At 40.7% G+C, this 19,651-nt stretch overlaps 1 long non-coding RNA gene across 1 annotated transcript in view; it reads right to left on the bottom strand.

Moving 5' to 3' along the window:
* Window positions 1-506: 506 nt before the first annotated feature.
* Window positions 507-19,651, bottom strand: part of LOC107180882 — a 106,339-nt gene continuing 87,194 nt past the window's right edge. Inside the window, exon 4 of the long non-coding RNA XR_001511644.2 lies at window positions 507-1,388. This is a non-coding gene — a long non-coding RNA (uncharacterized LOC107180882). The remainder of the gene's footprint in view (window positions 1,389-19,651) is intronic.

Genomic DNA, 19,651 nt, shown 5'->3' with positions numbered 1-19,651 from the left:
AGTACACTCGGCAAATATTTGTTCAATGAGTCACTGAATCAACGAATGAAGAGAGTCTGAAGTCACAGGGGAGAAAGGGAATTCACTTTTTTTTTTAACATTAATACAATCCATCAACTTTATTCAGATTTCACTAGTTTTACATGCATGGATTTGTATATATATTTAGTTCTATGCAATTGCATCACATGTATAGATTTGTGCGGCTACCAGCACCGTCAAGAAATGGAATAATAACATCACAAAGATTCTCCTGCCAGCCTTTCATAGCCAGTTTTACCTTTCTTCCTGTACTTCTTTCTGACCATGGGTAATGAGTAACCTGTTCTCTGCCTCCAGTTTTTGACATTTTGAGAATGCTAATTAATGGAATCATACCATATGCAAAATTTTTGAGACTGACTTTTTTTCACACAATATAATTCTCTGAGATCCATCCGAGTTTTTTTTTTTTTAATTGCTAAGTAGTATTCCATGGTAGAAATATGCCACAGCTTGTTGAACTATTCACCTGTTGGAGACATTTGGTTTGTTTCTGGGTTTTGTGTATTATGAATAAAACTGCCATGAACCTTTGGGTACAGGTTTAGTGTGAACCTAACTTTTAATTTCTCTGGGATAACTGCCTAAAAGTGAAATTGCTGATCATATGGTACACACATATTTAAGTTTTTAAGAAACTGCTTAATCACAGATATGTGTACGTTCAATATTTTGTTTAACCTTGTTAGTATTCGTTCTATAAAAATAAAATTGTACCGTAGGTAGTCTTCTGGGATTGACTTTTTCTCTCATGGGATTTCTAAGATTTTTCCATGTGGTTTCATGTAGCTGTAGTTCACTCATTTTCATTGCTGTATAAATATTTCACTTTGTGACCATATCACATTATCCAATCAGTGATGGAATAAGTTGTGCCATTTTGTGAGTAAAGTGCATCATTTTATGAATAGGGTGTTCACGTGCAAAAACTTCCTATTTGGACATTTTCTGAGGACTGGGGTTGCTGTGTGTTCAGGGATTTGAAGGTTCAGCTTTCAGATGAAAGGCTGTATTCATTTTCTAGGGATGCTGTGATAAGCAACCACAAATCCAGTGGCTTGAACCAACTGAATTTGTTCTTTCACGGTTTCGGAGGCCAGAAGCCTGAAATCATGGCGTCCGCAGTGCTGGTTTCTCCTAAGGAGACTCCCCTAAGGAGAATCTTAGGATTCCAGAAGGATTTCCAGGAGGAAAGCTCTGAAATAAAATCCGTTCCATGTCTCTCTCCCAGCTTCTGGTGGTAGCCAGCAATCCTTGGCTCATGGACACATCACTCCCATCTCTGCCTCCATCCTCACATGGTTCTCTTCTCCGTGTGTGTCAGGAATTCTTCACAGAACAAAAACCTAGAGGTGGTGGAAAGGATATCATCCAGAAACAGGTAAATGGAGATAGAAGAGGATACTTGGCACTGTGCTCCATGGTTTACGAAATGTTCACATTATCTCAAATGATCTTCAAATCAACCCTGTGCGGTATGCATTATCTTTATGGCTATGTTGGAAGCTAGAAAATTTCCAGCGGCGGGGGGGGGGGGGGGGGGGGGGGGGAGGATCTCAGGTTGTCAGAGCCTAAATCTGAGTTTTTTCCAAGACTTGACTTGGATAATTTCCATGTATGTGAATCTTAGACCTGTTCTGCTGGATTGCCATCTGAATATTTTGATGTGTGAAATATCTGGTAATGTTAATTGTTTAAAATAGACTTTGCCCATTTCCACCATTAGGTGAGAAATCTAATACTCTTTGGGGTGCCTGGGTGGTTCAGTTGGTTGGGGGTCCAGCTTTGGCTTAGGTCATGATTTCACAGTTTGTGGGTTTGAGCCCCGCATCAGGCTCTGTGCTAACAGCTCAGAGCCTGGAGCCGGCTTCAGGTTCTTTCTCCCTCTCTCTCTGCCCCTGCCCTGCTCAAGCTCTTGTCTCTCTTACAAAAATAAATAAACATTAAAAAATTTTAAAAAAGAAAGAAATCTAATACTCTTTGGCTCTGTTTGTTGACAATTCTGAATGCAACTGCACCCTGCTCACTTTAAATGGAGAAAGGCAGAGACTTGAAACTGAGACCATCCCAGGAAAACATAGAGCTTTAGGGCATGGAACTTTCCTTCTGGAAGGCCTTGCTTTTCTCAGGTTTTCCACGGATGGTACTTCTAAATTTCCTCACCAAGGACTTGATAATTCTCATAGCTATTGCCAAATGTGTGGTTCACCTCACTTCCTAAATTTTGTTGCCAAGTGGGTGAGGGGCAAACTCAATTCCCTGCTTGAAGAATTTCTCATGTTTCCTCCAAAACCACACTAGTCTTTAAGTGATGATTCCACTAGTTCAGTAAATTTCTACCACTATTACTTAAAATTATATTATTTTTAAATATACTTTTTTTACAGCACACTGTAGACTACAGCATATAATTTCAGATATTCAAATTTCAAATGAAGCTAATAAAATATTTAAATGCTTCTCAAGTCTTAAAGGAAACATCTCAGGTTTTTTCTGCTTCAGAGACCAGTGACACACTATCATGATGGTGCAACACCAACTATTAGAAGGAGCACACGGGGAGGTCTTTCTTGTCTGGCTTTGGGTCTAGGCATTTACTGTTTAAAAACAAGGAATAATTGAGGCACCTGGGTGGCTCAGTCGGTTAAGCATCTGACTCTTGGTTTCAGCTCAGGGTCATGATCTCACAGTTGGTGAGTTTGAGCCCTGCATGGGGCTCTGTGCTGACAGTGTGGAGCCTGCTTGGGATTCTCTCTCTCTCTCTCTCTCTCTCTCTCTCTCTCTCTCCCTTTCTCTCTCTCTCTCCCCCTCCCCTACTCACACATTCTCTCTTGCAAAATAAATAAATACAGCTTTAAAAAAAGCCTTAAAATTTAATAAAAAAATTGAAAAAGGAATAATTGAAAAGAAAAGAATGCTCTGTTCATTACTTTTATGTGACAGAAAGCAGAAAACCTTCTGGGTTTTTTTCCTTTGTTTGTTTGTTTCTTTGTTTTTTAAAAAGTTTATTTATTTGCTTTGAGAGAGAGAGAAAAAGAGAGAAACCCAAACAGGCTTCACACTGTCAGTGTAGAGCCTGATGTGGGGCTCCAACTCACAAACTTTGAGATCATGAACTGAGCCACAATCTAGAGTCAGATGCTTAACTGACTGAGCCACCCATGTGCCCAGAGAAACTTCTGTTAGTAGAGCTTATAAGACATTCTGTTAGGAACAACTAAAAATTTTTTCTATATTGTTAACCATGGTGTCAAGTAGCCTGAAGTGCTGGGACAAGGCCTTTCTCTCCCTCTTTTGTTCCCTGCTATCATGTGGTTCCTTTCAGCTTAGCACTTCTGTGTTTTTCCTTCACTGGAACTTGGAAGGGACAGCAAGCCAAAGCCTGTGCCTAGTCTCTTAAAACTCAAGTTTTCCTTTAAAGATTAAAAAAAAAGTTTTTTTAATGTTTATTTATTTTTGAGACAGAGAGACAGAGAGTGAGCAGGGGAGGGGCAGAGAGAGAGGGAGACACAGGATCCGAAGCAGGCTCCAGGCTCTGAGCTGTCAGCACAGGGCCCGACGGGGGGCTCGAACTCGAGATCATGACCTGGCTGAAGTCGGACACTCAACCGACTGAGTCACCCAGGTGCCCCGCTCCCTTAAAGATATTTAAATAACATATTTATACTTTTATTTCTAGTCCCATCAATGTAGGAAGTATTTCTAGCCTTCTCCTCATGGACATCAGCTACCTTTACTGTCCTGCACCTTCCCTCCATGCTTCTCCCTTTCACCTGCTGGAGGCGATGCCTTTACTCTGACAATATCTAGGTTTAAAAGTTTTACATTACATTACAAATCTCCACAGATGTTTGAGATGTTCACATCGTTTGGAAAGGAAAAATGGAGCGGCACATGATGAGACCGGCTAGTTTGTCAGTAACCTTGGGCTGTTTCTTCTGCTTCTTTGTACTTGCTGTTTCTTTCTCCCATTGCCTGCCTTTTTTCTATTCATCTTTCAGGTCTGAGCTGAACTGCATTTCTTCAGGATGGCCATTTCTAACACCAAACCTTAACTGTGACCCCTGCTGTCACAGTAGCCTGTTCTCAGAGCACCCAACATACATTGTCATTACGTGTTTGTTCCATGTGTTCTTCTTCTGTTATTTCTGTCTCTCCCACTAACCTATAAACTTCATAGAGCAGAGAGCTTGTCTATTCTACTTACTGTTTTATTTATTTATTTTTTCTGGTTTGAGATAGTCTTTATTCTGCAAACATCTGTGTTTAAAATACATGAACCCTGCTCGCAATTCATATATTGGATCTGAGACACAGTACACAAAGTTCAGGCATCACAGGGAGATGGTGGGGGCTCGGGAGCAGGTGGAAATGCCTGGGGCTGGGCTGAATCTCAAGACAGCAGGTGCAGAGGTGGTAAGTAACAAGGCAGAAGTGCCTGCGCAAAGGTCTGGGCCTAATGCCAGATCCCAGACTACCTCTTGGACTGAAGAAGTGTAGCGGTGAGATGCCGACTCCAATACCTCATGAGCAAGCTGCACCCTAAAAGTTCAACCCTCTGGCTCCCATACCGCTCCCCAGCTGTGGCCCTTGGGGAGCTGCCTACTGTTTTAAACCTAGTACTAGCTTACTGTCTGGCATCCAAAAAATGTTTACTGAATGAATTCATTGGGTTATTTTAAACATAGACTTGAAATATTAACGGGACTTAGCATGGCAAGGGGTGATGTTGAGAACATTATGGGACCAACAAATGCACCCTTTATTCCACCCATTGGCCATGTGTCACCACAGTACAGTTTGGGGAGTTGGCCTCTGCTTCCAGGATAGATACTATTTGGTCTAAGCCACATTAGTTATCCCATATCCCCTGTCACATATGACATACCTCTGGTGACAATTATTTGTTTAGCAGTAGAAAGCCCATGACTAAATTGACCCAGTTAGATTGAGGGGCAGAAATGTTGTTCCATTGTTGGGGAAAAACATTTACTCTCTTGGGCGCATGGGTGGCTCAGTTGGTTGAGCATCTGATTCTTGATTTCGGCTCAGGTCACGATCTCACAGTTTGTGGGTTTGAGCCCCAGGTCGGGGTCTGCGCTCACAGTGCAGAGCTTGCTTGGGATTTACTCTCTCCCCCTATCTCTGTCCTCCTGTGTGCTCTCTTTCTCAAAACAAATAAAATAAACTTCAAAACTAAAAACAAAACAAAATGAAAAGCATTTACTCTCCTTTCAGCCAGATGTGCAAGAGGAAGGATGTTGCCATATGTCACTGGCAGCCATCTTATAACTATGAGAGTTTATGAGAGTTTTTAAAAATGTATAATATACATTTATCTGTGACATTTCCTCATTGAAGATATTTTAAAATACATCAGTGTTTCATGAAAAATAACTACCTAGTAGAAGATTTTAGATAATACCTATAATATACATGATTTGACTCCAAATATCCTTTTTCATTTCAAATATAATTTTTTTAAAAACTAACACAAAAATGATAAGAATTGCTGCATTCTTCATACATCCTGCATATTCTAAATTTTAATTCAACTACCTGTTCCTTTCTCAACCATGTATGCTAATGGTATATGCTTCTGTTTTTTGGATGGGAAGTGTATCCATTTTCTGTTCCTTAACACTGATATTTAGGTCTTCTTTCTCTGATTCTTCAACAAAATGCTTCATGCTGAGTTTGAATGGTCATTGAGGGTCTGATCCAGCACGTCATAGGAAATCACAGATATCTCTAATTTTGAGAGCCTGAGGTATGTGTCTATCGAGTCTTTGGGTCAATTTCCATTAAGAAGGGTGTGTTGTTAACAATTCTATCTGCAAATTCCAGCTGCTGCTGCCAAAAACATTGAACTGGCTGCCATGTATACACAAGCCTTTGTCAGCTTCAGCCTCCAGTGTTCCACTGTTTGGAACATACACTCTTGCAATTCAGACTGTATTCATTGGCCGCAAAGTGCCAAAATGTCTCAAGGACAAATGGCCCAAATCACTGTAAGGAAAATCAGACCTAGGAAATCCAATAAGTCAACCAAGCTGGCCTTTCCCACAGCGTGGCCAAGTGCTGCATGTGCTGTTTCATGGCCCAGATGGATGAAATAGAGGCTGTGGACTATACCGCAAAGGGCATAAAAACCTGAGTTTTTGATGATATCTTTGAGATATTGCATCAGCAAGTCCTGATATCTGACCTGTCTCAGAGAAGCAGGGAGAAACAGAATGCTTCAGACAGAAGGAACTGGTAAGGAAGGGTCACATATTTGAGGAACAGGAAGAAGACTGGTATGGCTGGATTATATGCCTTGGAAAGAGTTTCCTGAGATGGAGCTAGAAAGGTAAGGAGGGATCAAATCATAGATAGGACTTGTAGTCACATGATCTGTCAATTGAGAACTCAGTATCTGGAACTGAGCAAACCTGGGCTAAAACCCTAACTTTCCTTTTTTTTTTTTAAAACGTTTATTTATTTTTGAGACAGAGAGAGACAGAGCATGAACGGGGGAGGGGCAGAGAGAGGGAGACACAGAATCGGAAGCAGGCTCCAGGCTCTGAGCCATCAGCCCAGAGCCCGACACGAGGCTCGAACTCACGGACTGTGAGATCGTGACCTGAGCTGAAGTCGGACGCCCAACCGACTGAGCCACCCAGGCGCCCCAAAACCCTAACTTTCCTATTTCCAACTGGGTAACCTAGGGAGAGCTACTTGGTCTCCCCTCTATACCTCAGTTTCCCCTCTTGCAAATGAATGACAATGTAGTAGCTTCTTTGTGGTGTTATTGGGAAGAGTAAATGAAATATTGCAAAGAACTTAGGAGTTAGAGAAACGAACAAAATAGATGAAATAGAAAGCTATTGTTATTATTTGAGGGGGCAGAATTAACGTGAGTGATGATATTCACTATAATGATTTTGGACTCTCTAAAAGCATATGCAGTGAACATCATGATCAAATTTCCATTTTTCAAAGCTCCTTCAGGTTGCAAAGTGGGTAATGTGTAGAGGCAGGGAGATCACTTAGAAGAGATTATTGCATATTTCAGGCGAAGATGTTGGAGGTTTGGATTAAGGTAGGGGCAGTAAACATAGAGGGGAATTGATGGATTAGAGTCACTTAGAAGGAAGAATTGGCAGGAAGTGATCATTGATTGAGTAGGAGGAGTCAGGTAGAGATAACTCTGAAGTGTCAGGCTTTGAGCACTTATTAAGCTAGGGAACCCTGTAGGAGACACAGGCTATATATGAGTGCCTGCAGGGGTCGGGTGGGGGAGTTGTGGGGTCAGAGATCAGTTTAGTTTTGGACTTGATGAGTTTAAGTTACCTATGAGCTACCCAGGGGGAGATATTTAGTCAGCAGTTGAGTATATCTGTCTAGACTTTAGAAGAGAGGTCTGGTCTAGAGATATAATTTTGATTGTCAACATATAAATGGTTACTAGAGTCATGGGGATGGATGAAAATGGGGAAGAGAAAAACAATCACACCCTAGAGGAAATTCACAAATTAAAGGCCATCGAGTCAGAAACAGTGAGTTTGGTTGTAAATAATTAGGCCAATCCAGACTGTCTTGAACAATAATCGGTTATGAAATGACAAAGCCCAGTGGTAATGTGGGCCTCAGAGGTGGTTAGATTCAGCAGTTTAATCATGCCATTAACTCCTCAATTTCTTCTCATGTCTGGGCACTACCTTATGTACTGTTGGCTTCCTTCTAAAGCCTGACTCCTTTATATAGCTGTAGGATAGCTGCCTAAAATTTGCAGGGTTACGTGCTTCTTTTCCACACTGAGAAAGGAGAGTGGTTCTATTATTTTTCTCAGAGAAGGAGGAGGCTTTTCCCTCTGAAGTCCCTATTAAAACTTTCCCTTTGTTAGCTAGAATTGGGTCATATGCCCATATCCAAACCAAAGTTTATAAGCCTCAGGGAGGCCATCTCTCTAGATAGAGGCCAGAGAGGAAGAAAGAAGCCACACGTGGGCAGTTGTTGTTGACATTTGACCCCTGTGTGATAGAGGGCAGGTGTGCTCATTAGTTTGGGTTACTATTCCTCCCTAGGGAGAATGAATGATGGAAAGGAGGGAGAAAAGTTCTTTTCCAACACTCCCAATACAGTGGAAGTGTCTCTTTAATCATCTGAGACACGAACTTCAGGAACAGAAGAGAATGTGTCCTCTGTTATGATACAGGGACAAACACCCTAAAATACATAATTTTATGTTATTACCTACAAAGTTGCACCTATGTAGGGGAATCATGCAGAATTCACATGGAAAAACTTTCCTGAATAATGATAGAGTTTCAAGACATTTTTTCCATAGTTTCCCAAATGTTCCATTTTAACTTGGATTTAGGTCAGAATTATGAGGTTTCTAAGAAACATAGCCAGAGACAGTAAACAGGGCTTGACTTATTTTAAAATACATTAAAATAAACAGATCCTTGTCACCCTAGGTCTACCCAGGTCAGCTGAGGTGTGTGTCTCATTTCTGTGACCCACTTTGGTGATGTTAACATATTGCAATAAGCATGGTAAAAATCGGGCTATTAGCCAGTGAGAACAACACAATGTGAGCATTCAGTCACAACTTTCTGGCCACCACGTCTCTTACACGGTATTCTGGCTTTGAGGCTTCAGTAGAAAGTAATGAGCCAAATGCACCATAAATCCTAGTATGGCAGCAGCTACCTCTGAATACTGGGGGATACTGCACAGGCCCTGGCTTGCTTGTAGAAACAGGAAGGCACTATCATGGTGACAACAGAGGATGTCAGAAGAGTTAGTTCTATTTTCCCTTCACACTTCTTCTGTAATGAGATTTCTCGAAGTCCACCATCAGATGATTATATAAGGGGAGTTGAAGGGAAGTTAAAACACCATCTGAGGACTTCTAGTTTAATTTTGAATTTGTTACATGGGAGAAGTTACATATTAAGTTGTTAACAATCTCTAGAACCTTAGTATGAGTCTTAGCAAATCTTATCCCACAGGATAACTAGCTGAGAGCAAGCTCCTCTAAGACAACAGGCATTTTGAATGGCTGGGGCATGGGAGTGGCTGAGGGGAATGGGGAAGCAAGGTTTAGGAATGACAGCCCTGAGGGAGAAGCATCATAGGGAAACCAGGAGATGGGATACCAACCAGATAAGGGAAATGGTTCTGCTTTAGCAGACAGGAGGACATCAGTGATCTCATCTTTGTATAAGATTAGTTTTGCTCCCTCCAAACACCCCCAAAAGCACCATGCCCACCCATGTCAGAGATGGATGATTGGAAACTCTCTTCTACCTTCTAGCAGCAGCCTCCACCCCTGCTCCACTGCTGACCTCAGTACTGGTCAGAGGCTCAGACTGGACACACACACAGACACAAAGACATGCATACACACATATAAACATAGACATACACACAGAGCAACAACCATGAGAACAAGTTAAATTGAAGTTCCCTAGAATACCAAGTGGCAAATATGTCAACAGATGGTGATTGATTGGCTTCAGAGCCAAAGTATGAATAATTCTTTGGTAAAATCAATGCATGCTCCTCTCCTGGTCCTCCCTTCTGACCACAGTTTAGGGAGGCTGCCATTTTATCTTGTTCTACAAAGTGCTGCCATAGATGTCAGTGAGCTCCTTTGCTCAACTACAGACCCCAGTAGTTAAAACCAGAAATAGGCAAGACCACTTGACTCATGCTCTAGCTGAAACCCATTGTTCTTATTTCTTACAGCACCCTCTTGAGGCATGGACGAAGATATTTTGAAATGACTGGAACATTCCAATTACTAGGCCAGGAAAGCTCTGGAATGCCTGGAAGACCACATCCTGTATGTCCTCTTTTCTGTCCATAATCACCACTGAACACATACTTACCCCAACCTGTGATAACACGTTCTCTGCCTGCTCTCCTGCATATGCCCCCCAAAGGCTCTCTCTCCCTATAAATCTCTAGGTGTCCATCTTGCCAGTGGAGAAGAAGTTGTTAAGGCTTAAGGTTGCCGCCTGCTCTGGCTGCTGGCACCTAAAATAAATCTCTCCCTTTCTCCTTTTCCAACACTTGTCTCGTGAGTCATTGGTCTCTCTTACAACAAGTTTATCCAAGTTTGTTGGATGACGTTGTTGGCAAACCCAGCCAGGAGCTGTACTCCCAATTTGTCTAGCCCCCTTAGGACTCCCCAGGACAGAGAAGTTGGCCACAGCAGTGCCAGGGTTTACCCTTTCATTTCCTGAGTTAGCAGCTGAGATGGATTGACCAGTAACATATGGAGAGAACAGAATCCTGGAAAACTGGAAAACCCCAGTTAACTGAAGCTCAAGTGATTGGAACTCTCACTTAAATGGATAATCTTTCTGTAGTTTTCAAAAAACTACAAAAGATTCTGATTTGAAGGGGCACATGCACCCCAATGTTTATAGCAGCACTATCAACAAGAGCCAAATTATGGAAAGAGCCCAAATGTGCATCAACAGATGAATGGATTAAAAAGATATACAATGGAATACTATTCAGCGATGCAAAAGAACAAAATCTTGCCATTTGCAAGAGTGGATGGAACTGGAGGGTATTATGCTAAGCAAAATAAGCCAGTCAGAGAAAGACAGATATCACATAATTTCACTCATATGTGGAATTTAAGAAACACAACAGATGAACATAGGGGAAGGGAAGGAAAAATAAGATAAAAACAGAGAGGGAGGCAAACCTTCAGAGACTCTTAAATACAGAGAACAAACTGAGGATCAATGAGGGTGGGATAAATGGGTGATGGGCATTAAGGAAGTCACTTGTTGGGATGACCATTGGGTATTATATGTAAGTGATGAGTCACTGGGTTCTACTCCTGAAGCCAAGACTACACTGTATATTGACTAACTTTAGAATAAAAAGAATAAAAAATAAAAGAATAAAAAATAACCACTGATACATGGATTTGAGCATTAAAAAAACATTTCCAGGGTGAGTAAAAAAAAACTGCTTGGTGTGAATTGGTAGATGACCATGCAACATAATTTCTGTGTACTGGAACTGGAGGCATGAATCCCCTTTCTCATCAACACTCCTCTTCAGAGAACATTCTGAGCTCTGCTTGGATACAGTGGAAAGTCCAGACTAGTCCCCTTAGGAGTGCATTTAAACATGACCTGGAGGCAGTGTAAGTTTTAGAATTATTGTTTTAAAAGGAATTTAATATAATTAAATATTATATATAGAAATGACATATGTAAATTTATATATTTCTATATAAAGTTCCATATATAATTACACACAAGAATTTAATTATATTCACTGTGTTTTGCTTACTGAGGCAGGAAAGTGGGCTTACTGAGTCGAATGATTTCATAATGCATTTTCTAGCTTTTTATGTAAAATTATATATATATACATATACATATGTATACACATGTATATATATACATATACATATGTATATACATGTATATATATATGTATATGTATATATATATGTATATATATATATCTGGCTTCTTGAGCTAACATTGAGGTAACCATTATATTCTATTCTTCAAGCATTTCAGCTAATTGTCATTTTATTGTACAATTCAAACATGATATTTCTCTTAATCAGCTTAGCACTGTTGCAGCACATGCCTGATTTATTCATTTCTAGGACAATGGAGAGTCTCAGGAGACTAAAAAGCAGGCTACAGAGAGAAAATCAGTGGTATTACGTTTCCATGTGTCACTTAATCTGAGTTATTTAGTGTCATCTCTCAAATAGGCAAATGTCTTTGCTTTTACTTAGAAAAATTTAATAATCTTGACTTCTGGGAAAGATGGTGGAATAGGAGGACCATAAGCTCATCTCATCCCACGGATGCAACTAGATAACACTTACATGAATGTAAATAACCCAGAAAATGACCTGAGAGACCAGCACAACAGTCTATCCATAGGTTAACGTAGAGAAGAGGGTAGGAAGGATGGAGACTGAGGGACTGTCCTGAGGGAGGAAGGGACACTGCAGGTACAGAGCAGGGAGAGAAACAGACTCTCACACTAGGAACCTACATGGAAAATGCACATGGGGAAGATAAATCCCATAACACTTGGCTTTGGAAACAGAGGGCTGAATTTTGCAAGTTCTTACAATTAGCAAAGCTTAACACCTGAAACCTTAAAAATCAGTGGGCTTGGTTCTGGGAGAGCTGGGAGGGTAAGAGGAAACTAGGTCTGCACCCTTAAAGAGACAGCACAATAAGCATCCCTGCAGAGATATAGTGTAGAAGCAGTAGTTTGAAAAACATCTGGGGTATAAGGGAGGGAGATTTTTTTACTAATCTCAGAGTTCTAGAGGGGCAGGAATCATTGGGAGAGTTCTCTACTAACAAAGGAGCAGGCAGGTATGCCTGCCTTCTGTCCTCTGGCCTAGATACATGGACACCTACAGGAACCAGCCTAGCACCAGTGCTCTCCACCTAGCTTGCTAACAGCATACCCAGCCTTGCATTCTCCTGTGGACATACTCCCTCCAGGCAGGCCTTGGTTCCAGGTCTCCTTCCACAGCAGACCCTGAAAATCTTGATAACACCATGTGTTCACCCCCTTGTTCTCCTGAAGCCCTCCCCCTCACCAATGTGCCTTTGGCTATTGCCCATCTAAAGCAGTGCCACAAGTGTGCAGGGTGCAAGCAGCCCCAATTGGGGCTAACATCACCGCAAAGTGACTCCTATCCTGGGGAGAAGGGAAGATAACTACACACACCAACTGCAGCCCCAACAGTGGGCTGGGGCAGGCATCTAATCTGACCACAGGCCCTGCCCACCAATGAAAGCTTCTCAGCGGACAATACAGGGAAAGTGCCCTGAAGTCTGGTGCTACTGCATCTCTGGAAAACACCTGGTCTGACTCAACTCAAGCCCAAGGCAGTCCCAGAGTGGCCCACAAACAACACAGGGAACAAACTCTACCCCCAACAGGCAAAGAAAATCATTGCAGGCAACTAAATTGAAAGCAAAAGTGGTTCACTCCCAACAGTAGGCACATGTAACACACTAGGAGACACCCATGAAGTGCAAGGTTCTGGTGCACAGTGGACATTGCACTGCAGGGCACTATAGGACCTCTTCTTCATAAGGCCACTGGTTTGAAGGGTGGGAGACATAGCGGACTGTCCTAATACCTAGAAACAGATGCAGAGAATTAGACAAAATAGGAGACAGAGGAATATGTCCCAAATGAAAGAACAGAACATCAGAGCAAGAGACCTAAACTAAATAGAGATGGGTAACATGCCTGATAGAGAATTTAAAGTAATGGTTATAAAGATACTCATTGGACTAGAGAAGAGTGGAAGACCTCAGTGAGACCTTTAACAAAGTGATAGAAAACATAAAAAGGAACCAATCAGAGATGAAAGACCCAATAACTGAAATAAAAAATACACTAGCTGGAGTAAATAGTAGATAAGAAGAAGCAGGGGAGGGGCCAAGATGGCGGGGCAGCATGGAAGTTCTCTGCTTCTCTCATCCCTGAAATGCAACTAGATCAGCACCAAACCATTTTGCACACCTAGAAAACTGATCTGAGGATTAACACAACAATCTGCATAACTTGAGCCACAGAATTTGGCAGGTACATAGTGTGGACAGGGGAACTATGGGTGAGAGAAGCCACGGAGGGTAGGGAGCTGTTTTTGTGGAGAGAGGACAGAGAAAGGGGGGAGAGTATAGGAAAAGCAGTCCCCCTAAAAGTAACTGGAGAGAAAGAGAAAAAGTGGAAATGCCCACAAGTGATTGAACAAGAAAGGGAGAAGGAGAAAGAAGAGGGTTTCAATACCATTAGGACTCTATAAACAGGGGACAGTAAAGTCAGAAATTCCACAGCTCAATATCTGGCAGTGCTCTGGTGGGAAGGGTGAATCCCCAGGAACAGGCAGCAAGGCCCAAGGGGTATGTGGGCCACATGGAAAGAAGTGGTTCCCCTGCTAGGAGGGCATTTGGTAGAGACCATAGGGCCTCCCCCTAGGCAAAGGTCCTAGCTGACCCCGGAGAAGAGCCACACTTGCTGGCATTGGAACAAAGACACCAGGGTGTGGTGAAACCTGGCTCCAGTTGTGTGTTGTAATTTACCATAGTCCCTGAACCTCTGCTGCCATGCAATTGCACAAACTTTCTGGAGCAAGCTGGCACCTGGCCACAATCTCTGAGCCTCTGCAGCAGCAGGATACCATGAATGTTCCCGAGGAAAGCTGGCACCCAGCCATTGCTCAGCAAGACCCAACTCTAGAGATTTGGAGAGGGTCTAAGCACAAGGCCCTCAGAAGTGAGGGGTTTGGAAACACACACCCATCTGAGATAAAATGCAGGAGGGAGATGCCACTTGGCAGGCTGATGGCTTGGACATGGACAGTGTAGAAGCAGGGAATGGATGGAAGCTGGAGACAAAGGAGGGGTGCTTGATTGCCAGTTGGTGAGAGTGCAGTGTTCCTGTGCCAGAGACTGGGAAGTTGGGTCACCTCTCCTGCACATGTGCATACCCGTGCACATGCATGCGCACCACACCTATCCACCCCAGTAAGCTAAGCAGCACCACCTAGTGGATAACAGAGTCATTACACCAAACCCACTTCAACTGTGTCAACCAAGGCCCTATAGGGCCACCACAAGTCTCTCTACTTGCTTAGTGTATGGACTATAGAGTGTTTCATAGTTGGACTTCTAGGGGGAAGTGGATGCAAATTAAAACATTTTTTTAATGTTTATATAATTTTGAGAGAGAGAGAGACAGAGCATGAACGAGGGAGGGGCAGAGAGAGAGGGAGACACAGAATCTGAAGCAGGCTTCAGGCTCCGAGCTTTTAACACAGAGCCCAACACAGGGCTCAAACCATGAGATCATGACCCAAGCTGAAGTCGGTCGTTTAACTGACTGAGCCACCCAGGTGCCCCAGAACTGGATGCAATTTCATTTGATTTCATTCTGTTTGCTGGTCCATCTATTCATTTTTTTTTCTTTTTCTTTTATTATTCTTGGATATGGAAAGAGAAAAAATTTATTTTTATTTTCTGTTTTTGTAAAAAAAAATTATTTATTTTACTATATTTTTTAATTTTTTCTAAATTTTAAATTCTATTTTACTTTCTTCATTTCATTTTATCCTATTTTATTGTATATATTTGTTTTAATTTTAAAGATTGTCTTACTTTCTTTTATTTTATTTTCTTTCCCTTTTTTCTCTATTCTATCAAGCTTCTTTCAACAACCAAACCAAAACATGTCTAGGATCTAGCTTCTTTTATTTGATTTTTGTGTGTGTGTGTGTGTGTGTGTGTGTGTGTGTGTGTGTGTGTTTATACTTATTTATTTTTGAGAGACAGAGAGAGACAGAGCACAAGTGGAGGAGGGGCAGAGAGAGAAAGAGACTCAGAATCCGAAGCAGGCTCCAGGCTCTGAGCTGTCAGCACAGAGCCCAACGCAGGGCTCAAACCCACGAAGCATGAGATCATCACCTGAGCCAAAGTTGGGTGCTTAACAAGCTGAGCCACCCAGGCGCCCCAATGTTTTGTGTTGTTTTTAATTTTTTAATTAAAAATTTTAATTTAATTTTATTCAACTCTTTTTCTTCCTCCAAAGTGATAAAATGAAGCAATTCACCCCAAAAGAAAGAACAGGAAGAAATTACAGCCAGGGCCTTAACCAACACAGATATAAGCAAGATGTCTGAACTAGAATTTAGAATCATGATAATAAGAATACTAGCTGGGGTTGAAAAAAGCATAGAATACCTTTTCTGCGGAGATAAGAGAAGTAGAATTTAGACATGACATAATTAAAAATGCTATAACTGAGATCCAATCTCAAATGGATGCCACTGTGGCAAGGATAGATGAAACAGAGCATTGAATCAATGATACAGAAGACAAAATTAGGGGGAATAATGAAGCAGAAACAAAGAGGGAAACTAAGGCAAAAGAGCACGATATAAGAATTAGAGAACTCAGTGACTCATTATAAAGGAACAACCTCTGAATAATAGGACTCCCAGAAGATGAAGAGAGAGAAAAAGGGGTAGAAGGTTTATGTGAGGAAATCATAGCAGAAAACTTTCCTAACTTGAGGAAAGACACAGACATCAAAATCCAAGAAGCTCTGAGAACTCCCATTAGATTCAAAAACTCCCATTAGATTAGATTAGATCAATAAGGCATATCAGAGTCAAATTCACAAAGTACACAGAAAAGGAAAGAATTATGAAAGCATCAAGGAAAAAAAAGTCCTTAACCTATAAGGGAAGACAGAACAGGTTTGCAGCAGAACAATCCACAGAAAGTTGGCAGGCCAGAAAGGAGTGGCAGGATATATTCAACATGTTGAATTGGAAAAATATGCAGCCAAGAATTATTTATCCACCAAGGCTGTCATTAAAAATAGAAGGGGAGTTAAAAAGTTTCCCAAACAAAAACTAAAGGAGTTTGTGACTACTAAACCAGCCCTGCAAGAAATTTTAAGGGGGACTCTTGTAGGGGAGAAAAGATGAAACAAAACAAAAAGACCAAAAGCAACAAGACTAGAAAGTACCAGAGAACACCACCAGAAACTCCAACTCTACAGGCAACATAATGACAATAAATTCATATCTTTCAGTACTCGCTCTAAATGTCAATGGACAAAATGCTCCAATCAAAAGACATATGGTAACAGAATGGATAGGAAAACAAGATCCATCTATATGCTGTTTACAAGAGACCCATTTTAGAGCTAAAAACACCTTCAGATTGAAAGTAAGGGGATGGAGAACCATCTATCATGCTAATGGTCGCCAAAAGAAAGCTGGAGCACCCATACTTGTATCAGACAATCTAGATTTTAATATAAAGACTGTAACAAGAGATGAAGAAGGGCATTATATCATAATTAACAGGTCTATCCACCAAGAAGATCTAACAATTGCAAACATTTATGCCCTCAACATGAAAAACCCAAATATATAAATCAATTAATCACAAACAAAGAAACTCATTGACAATAACACCATGATAGTAGGGGACTTCAACACCCCACTTACAACAATGGACAAATCAAATAAAATAAGCAGAAAATCAACAAGGAAACAATGGCTTTGAATAACACACTGGACTGGATGGACTTAACAGATGTCTTCAGAACATTTTACCCTTAAAGCAGCAGAATATACATTCTTATCGAGTGCACATGGAACATTCTCTAAAATAGATTACATATTGGGACACAAATCAGCCCTCAACAAGTGCAAAAAGATCGAGATCATACTGTGCATATTTTCAGACCACAATGCTATGAAACTCAAAATCAACCACAAGAAAATATTTGGAAAGATAACAAATACTTGGAGACTAAAGAACATCCTACTAAAGAATGAATGGGCTAACCAAGAAGTTAAAAAGGAAATTAAAAAGTACGTGGAAGCCAATGAACATTATAGTACCACGGCCTAAAGCCTCTGGGACACAGCAAAGACAGTCATAAGAGGGAGGAATATATCAATCCAGACCTTCCTAAAGAAGGAAGAAAGGTCTCAAATACACAACTTAACCTTACACCTTAAAGAGCTGGAAAAAGAACAACGAATAAAACCCCAAACCAGCAGAAGACAGGAAATAATAAAGATAGAGCAGAAATCAATGCTATCAAAACAAAACAAAAAGAACAAAAAAACTCAAAACAAAACAAAAACAGTAGAACAGATAAATGAAACCAGGACCTGGTTCTTTGAAAGAATTAACAAAATTGATAAACCCAGAGCCAGTTTGATCAAAAAGAAAAGAGAGAGGACCCAAGTAAGTAAAATCAAGAATGAATGAGGAGAGATTACAACCAACACAGCAGAAAAACAAACAATAATAAGAGAATATTATGAGCAATTATATGTAAACAAAATGGGCAATCTGGAAGAAATGGACAAATTCCTAGAAACCTATAGTCTATCAAAACTGAAACAGGAAGAAATAGAAAATCTGAACAGACCCATAACCAGTAAATAAATTGAATTAGTAATCAAAAATCTCCCAAAAAACAAGAGTCCATGGCCATATGGCTTTCCAGGAGAATTCTTCTAAAAATTTAAAGAAGAGTTAACACCTATTCTTTTGAAGCTGTTCCAAAAAATAGAAATGGAAGGAAAACTTCCAAACTCATTGTATGAGGCCAGTATTACCTTGATTCCAAAACCAGACAAAGACCCCACTGAAAAGGAGAACTACAGACCAATTTCCCTGATGAACATGGATTCAAGTTCTCAACAAGATACTAGCCAATTGGATCCAATAATACATTAAAAGAATTATTCACCATGATCAGGTGGGATTTATATCTGGGATGTAGGGCTGGTTCAGTATCTGCAAATCAATCAGTGTGATACATCACATTAATAAAAGAAAGGACAAGAGACACATGATCATCTCACTAGATGCAGAGAAAGCATTTGACAAAGTACAGCATCCTTTCTTGATAAAAACCCTCAAGAAAGTAGGGATAGAAGGATCATACCTCGAGATCATAAAAGCCACATATGAAAGATCCAATGCTAATATCATCCTCAGTGGGGAAGAACTGAATGCTTTCCCCCTAAGGCCAGGAACAAGGCAGGGATGTCCACTCTCACCACTGTTATTCAACATAGTACTGGAAGTTCTAGCTTCAGCAATCAGACAAAGAAATAAAAGGCTCCAAATTAGCAAGGAGGAAGTCAAAATTTCACTCTTCACAGATGACATGATACGGTATATGGAAAACCCAGAATATTCCACCAAAAAACTGCTAGAACTGATCCAGGAATTCAGCAAAGTCGCAGGATATAAAATCAAAGCACAGAAATCAGTTGTTGCATTTCTATACACCAATAAGGAAGCAACAGAAGGAGGAATCAAGAAATCAATCCCATTTATAATTGCACCAAGAAGCATCAAATACCTAAGAATAAACCTAACCAAAGAAGTAAAAGATCTGTATGCTGAAACAATAGAAAGCTTATGAAAGAAATTGAAGAAGACACACACAAAAAAATGGGAAAATATTCCATACTCCTGGATTGGAAGAACAAATATTGTTAAAATGTTGATATTACCCAAAGCAATCTACATATTTAATACAATCCCCATCAAAATAACACCAGTATTCTTCACAGAGCTAGAATAAACAATCCCAAAATTTGTATGGAACCAGAAAAGACAGTGAATAGCCAAAGCAATCCTGAAAAAGAAAACCAAAGCTGAAAGCATCACAATCCTGGATTTCAAGATGTATTACAAAGCTCTAATTATCAAGACAGTATGGTACTGGCATAAAAACAAACACTCAGATCAATGTAACAGAATAGAGAGCCCAGAAATGGACCCATAAACATATCGCCAACTAATCTTTGACAAAGCAGGAAACAATATCCAATGGAATAAAGACCGTCTCGTCAGTAAATGGTATTGGGAAAACTGGGCAGGGACATGCAGAAGAATGAACCTGGACCACTTTCTTACACCATACACAAAAATAAATTCAAAACGGATGAAAGACCTAAATGCAAGACAGGAAGCCATCAAAATCCTTGAGGAGAAAGCAGGCAAAAACTTCTTTGACCTCAGCCGCAGCAACTTCTTACTCAACA

This window comes from Panthera tigris, chromosome B3 (genome assembly GCF_018350195.1).
Source record: "Panthera tigris isolate Pti1 chromosome B3, P.tigris_Pti1_mat1.1, whole genome shotgun sequence".
In the NCBI taxonomy this organism is placed as follows: Eukaryota; Metazoa; Chordata; class Mammalia; order Carnivora; family Felidae; genus Panthera; species Panthera tigris.
The sequence above is the reverse complement of the archived record's forward strand: the minus strand, read 5'-3'. Positions and strand labels throughout refer to the sequence as shown.